The 6,000-nt window shown below is 42.4% G+C and overlaps 1 long non-coding RNA gene across 1 annotated transcript in view; it reads right to left on the reverse strand.

Annotated features, from left to right (window-relative positions):
* The window catches only part of LOC117259123 (uncharacterized), a 14,983-nt gene extending 9,576 nt beyond the window's left edge, over nt 1-5,407 (reverse strand). The window contains exon 1 of the long non-coding RNA XR_013490952.1: nt 5,179-5,407. This is a non-coding gene — a long non-coding RNA (uncharacterized LOC117259123). The remainder of the gene's footprint in view (nt 1-5,178) is intronic.
* Between the last annotated feature and the right edge of the window lie 593 nt (nt 5,408-6,000).

Consider the following 6,000-nt stretch of genomic DNA (forward strand, 5'->3'; position numbering starts at 1 on the left):
AGATATCATTGGCCAGGACATTGAGTACTGGGAATAAATGGAATACCACAAAGTTCAGCATCTGGACAGGCGCTCTTGAGTCCTTTAAATAGACTGGTTCTCTCTTCCAGTTCTGCTTGGCTCCGCTTGGATACAAGTTGGATCATTGAGTGGTTTTACTCAGCACTCTGGCAGAAAGTCGGATGATGTTTGAGAAGCAGGATTATTGAATAACAACATAATGTCCAGTGCACGCCCTCACTTACTCAGCTTCACATCAGTTGTGTGTGAATACATGTGGGCCTTCACAGATCAGCATGTGAGAGCTTTTTCCTGCCGGTGGCTGTATTAATGAGTTAGCAGATGTCAGAGGTGATGGAGTCACTACTTAGAGGCAGGTAGTGGTGAGCAGGGTGGCAAACATTCATCCCATCATCCGCTCCATATGACAGCGGTCACCAAGCTTTTGCCTGCTGAAGCATGAGACCAGCAGGAATCTGGGTTAAAGGATAATATTGAGTTTTTTCCCCCTTCCCTCTCGCTCCAGTGACTGGTGATTAATGTCGATCCAGAGCTAACAACTTGAGTCTTATCTATTGCCTCAGCAGAAACTCTGAAAGTAAAATGACTCACACCAATGTACAGCTTACTGAATTAACGCTGCTCTTTCTCTACATTCATGCGTAGAAATGTCATGAGTTGCTTCCTCCCTCGGAAATGAATCATCAGCTCCCCAAAGGAGGATTTGGTAACTCGTATAACAAGAGGAATGAGGGTTTTATTAGGGCTGGACAATACACCCATATTATATTAATATCATGAAATGAGACTAGATATTGTAGTAGATTTTGGATATTGTAATATTGTAAGTGTTGGCTGCATAACAGGATGTAATGCCATTTTCTGAACTTACCAGACTGCTCTAGCTGTTGCCTTTACCCACATCGTCATTATGTATCCATTACTGATGATTATTTATCAAAAATCATATGACATCAATGTGTAACTATTTGTAAAAGCACCAATAGTCAAGACTACAAAAGAGTGCAGTAGGAACAAGTTCTAAAATCCGGAAATGAGTTTGCATTTTAGCACTCCTGGTTCCCTCGTCTCGAAGTCAGTGGGTTTTTTTAATTAGTTTTTTGGTTAGCTGCCTGAAATAAGGTCTGTGGTTATCACAAGCTTAAGAGACTTTAGTGTTTTGTTCTACCACATAAAGAACCCCCCACCCGCTTGGAGTACCTGTCATGGGCAGCCCCACTCTGACATCTCTCCACTAAGTGCATGTATAGGTCCTGTTTGTGCATGTGTGTGTTCGGACCTGTGTGTAATTGACAACAGAGTGAAAAAATTGAATTTCCCCTCAGGGATTAATAAAGTATGTTAAATTAAATTAAATAGTTGCTTAACACCCCACTTTGGAAGTTTTTACTTGTCGTAGAAAAGGCGGTTGCTGTCAAGTGGCTTAATGAGACTACAGATTGTCATCACACTGAGTACGGCTTTTCAGCCTGAGTACGGCTTTTCAGCCTCAATGTGGTGGCGACTTGAAGCTGTGTGACTGTAGTGTAGATGGTTTATATTCTAACTTTAGCTTTACACTTCTGCAGATTGCATTTATGTTTCAAAGTTCATGGAGGCGCTGTTAATTTGTGAAGATTATCTTGTTGAACAAAACCTACAAATAAACATCAGCCCTGCAGCACTCCATGTCATTGCAATATTGATACTTAGGTATTTATTAAAACAAATATTGTTGTATTTGATTTACTCCATGTCGCTCAGCCCTAGCTTTTGTGTCACAGCATAGTGATGCTGCTCTAATGTGTTGCATTTAAGATACAGTTCAAATTCAAGACAAATGTGGGAAGAGCTACCTTTTGATTTAGCCCTTGATAATTTTACTGTGTATCTATCTTTAATGGACAGTGATGGATTTCACTGTATTAACTGAGTAGACCAATGACACGTTATTTATAGCTAATTTGTCCTTGATAGGATGCTGCCATCATGTCGCTGATACAGTTTTCCTAACAGGTCAACTGTCAACGCTGTAGTTTAGTCACAATACTGGACTTTCTAACTTGAATACAGTACCTTAAAAAATATGATATTCAATACCATTTTCAATGTTGAGTAAATACTGACATTAAAGGTATAATTTTTTTGCATTATTACATTTTCTCTGTTAGTAGCAGAGAACAGCAGAATAACTGTAGTAAACATTAACAATAAGGCGCAGCTGGTATTCGTATATCAATACTGCGGAAAATGAATATTAAAATCATCAGTGGCGTGCACAGACTTTTTGAAGGGCAGGGGCGAAAAGAAAAAAAAGGGCACATACAGCGCGTTCTCGCCACTGAAGAGGGCACTAAGTTCCGCATGTTTTCGAGGACACTTTAGACATGTTTATATGTTATACAAATGGCACATTATATAGCCTTAAAACAGACTAGCTAGACAGACTATTCAAGTTAGTTTGTAGTTAGGATCAGCATCCACAAGAACTGTGTAGATTCAATGTTGGACTGCGAAGAACACACAGAGACATGGATGTATGAAAGAAATAAATCCCTTGGGGGTCTGGGGGTCCTCCCCCAGAAAATTTTCAATTAAGTAGATGCCATTTCCTGTATTCTAGTGCATTTTAACACCATATTAGCCCCAGATAATCCAAACTGGTTCTATGAGATATAGTTCTGGCTCAATATAGATCAAAAAAGGGCCCAACATAAAAGTCATTGCAACAGTAATGTTTTTACCACCCAAGAGGGCAGTTTATCATGTTTTAACCAGCCAAGAGAGCAGTTTATCATGTTTTAACCAGCCAAGAGGGCAGTTTAGTGTGTTTTTTGGCTCCAAAGAGGGCACTTTAGCATGTGTTTTGGCTCCTAGGAGGGCACTTTGGTTGCCAAGAGGGCACTTTAGCATGCGTTTTGGCTCCCAGGAGGGCATTTTGACTGCCAAGAGGGCACTTTAGCACGCGTTTTGGCTCCCAGGAGGGCACTTTAGTACGCGTTTTGGCTCCCAAGAGGGCACTTGAGCGTGCGTTTTGGCTCCCAGGAGGGCACTTTGGCTGCCAAGAGGGCACTTTAGCACGCGTTTTGGCTCCCAGGAGGGCACTTTAGCGTGCATTTTGGCTCCCAAGAGGGCACTTTGGCTGCCAAGAGGGCACTTTAGCGCGCGTTTTGGCTCCCAGGAGGGCACTTTAGCGTGCGTTTTGGCTCCCAGGAGGGCACTTTAGCATGCGTTTTGGCTCCCAAGAGGGCACTTTAGCGTGCGTTTTGGCTCCCAGGAGGGCACTTTGGCTGCCAAGAGGGCACTTTAGCGCGCGTTTTGGCTCCCAGGAGGGCACTTTAGCCCGCGTTTTGGCTCCCAGGAGGGCACTTTAGCACGCGTTTTGGTGCACACCACTGAAAATCATTACAATTAGTCAGGATCGATACGTATTGATAAATTAATACACTACACTGCTATTAACTTAAGTCATCCATAGTGTTACCTCTCCATGTGTCTGGACTTAGCTCAGAGAAAAACCTTTATCACTGTTGGTATTTTTCTTAGCAGTGACACCGCAGTTCAGGTGAAATGCCTTCTCTTCCCATGCAGATAATGTCCTGTCCTATAGGAAGTTGTTAAGGAATCAATGACGAAATAATGGACTTTGTGCCACTACAATGTAGGAACGCTGCAAGAACACTGCAAGGTGTACAACGTTAATGTGTTATCTGTTTTGATTGCACTTTTTATTTAACAAACTGTGCTGTACTTGCAGATTATGGACAGTTGCATCACGCCCTGCCCCCTTGTTAAACACTGAACAAAATCTTTTTACAAGATGAGATGTGTTCAACCCTGCAAGTCTAATTTATCAGTCATTATGTGTAACGTGGTCTAAGTCAATACTTGGAGAATGCTTTGTTTATGGATTTTATCACTTCAGCCAAATTCTTGGTTTGAATTGAGTCACCCATCCCCCTCACTCCTAACATACCTTATTAAGCCCATTGGAACATTAGGTATGTAACATGCTCTCCATGTTTTGTGCAGCGAATTCTTCAAGCACGGGGCATGGTCATCCATCTTATTATGGAGCTCAAATATCTCCTATCTCATATCAGTACAACTCCTAATTATTTCTCCACATCGCCTTTATTATTGTGAAAGGTTACCTCATGTCATGTCTTTCTCTTTGGAGGCTATTATGTAATTTGTCTATTAGCACAGGAAGGGGGACACTGTGAAGTACTGACCTGAAACGCTAGTGCACAGTAATTAATTTTCTTTTCTGATTCTCTGCTGTTCCCATCACCGTAATCAGCATTTCACTCAGTGCACTCAACACAACACAAGGCTCCAGAAACTTCAAAACTGCCTCAAAAGTCACCATTTGCCGCTCGTGATTTTGGCACACAAGACACGGTTATTAATGCACGTCCATCTGGCACTGCTATTGACAGGCATACTCCCTGGCTGACCAGATGCATGTCCAGGTGGCCTGATAAACAAAGCATATCAGAGACACTAACAGCACAGTGTTTGGTTAGTTGTGGGATGAGAGGAGAGCGCAGAGATGACTGGCTCTCTCCGGCCAAAGATTAGCCAATGATGGAGCTGCCTTGCCCTCACGCTGTTGGAAAAGGTTGGACCCCCCGATGGTGCCCCAGAATGCTTGTACAGTATTGCGTGTGGCTGTGATACTCCATTGTGTAAGCTTTTCCTCCCAGCAGAAACATGTTTGCTTTTGCTGGTATGAACACTTTGTACAGAGTCCTGGGCAGAGCACAACCATATTCAGTGATTTCCGAATTGTTTCACTTATGGCCAGATCTGTCCTGTGTTGTTATTACATTTTATTCCCCCATGAAAAATATTTTTTTTCCTCTGGCATCTTACAAAGTTGCATGCGTCACAAAAGAGCGTTTTTTGAATATGATAAACCAAGAGGTGGTCTGAAACGTGTACTTACTTTGCTTGCAGATAATAAGTATAATAACAAATGAATCTATTAAACATTTGTTTTTGCCAAACCGTTTTAAGATCACCAGGTTTGCCACTAGCACACGACAAAACCCGGGAACCTGACAGACAGACAGACAGACCTATTCATACTAACAGAATAGAGAACAAACATGTAACAAATTCGCCATGACTAATGCCTCTGAGTTATCCAACATGCTGTCAATCATTACTCACACAGAGAGCACTGTCTCCACTCTCGTTGGTCCGAATGTGGCCCTGCTGTGCACTTTTTCAAAGCACAGTCCCGTGACTCCCATCCTGAGGCGACAGACCAGGGCCGAGCTGTGTTTGGTGCAGGAGAGGGAGAAAGGCAGTGCCTACAGGGACAGGGGTTGTTCTTGTCACCGGGGTCACGGCCACAGACCCGGTCACCCCACTTTCATGTGTCCCTGCTCAGGGACAGTAAACAAACATGGCTGTGAGCACAAAGGTATAGTGGCATTACACACTGCTGTGTTTTGACGCCAGAGTGCCAGGAAGGTAATGCAACTTTAGGAGGCTGTGATCCAGTGAAAGGTGGCAACATCTACATTGGTTCTGTCGCACTACCTTTTGTATATTTATGGTAAACAGTTTCACGGTTTCTGGCTGAAAGCGTTCTCATAATTCAGCGTTCTCATTTTTGTAGAGTACCTCTGAACAAGTAGCATCCACACACCAAATAATGGCATTTCTGAGTAGTCACAATAACCATATTGTGTTTCTGGTTCATGCAGTGTCTATACCATAATCCTACCAATAAAGGTAATGCTAAATTAAAATTTAGCATCAGATTCAACAAGTTAACACCACATTTCCTATAAGTCCATTTGTTTTTTGTAGTGACGTAGATGTTACAGCTGACCCTAGCCTTGTCTCTGATCGTTCCTCCATCCAAAGTATTTTGTTTTTGCGTTTGTGAACATGATAAAAATGTTTTTCCCCCTTTTACTTCAGACTTTCCCAAATTCCAAAATCGATACGAATGACTTTTTGTTGTGGATATTGTGACTCTCC

This window comes from Epinephelus lanceolatus, chromosome 4 (assembly GCF_041903045.1).
Source record: "Epinephelus lanceolatus isolate andai-2023 chromosome 4, ASM4190304v1, whole genome shotgun sequence".
NCBI lineage: Eukaryota > Metazoa > Chordata > Actinopteri > Perciformes > Serranidae > Epinephelus > Epinephelus lanceolatus.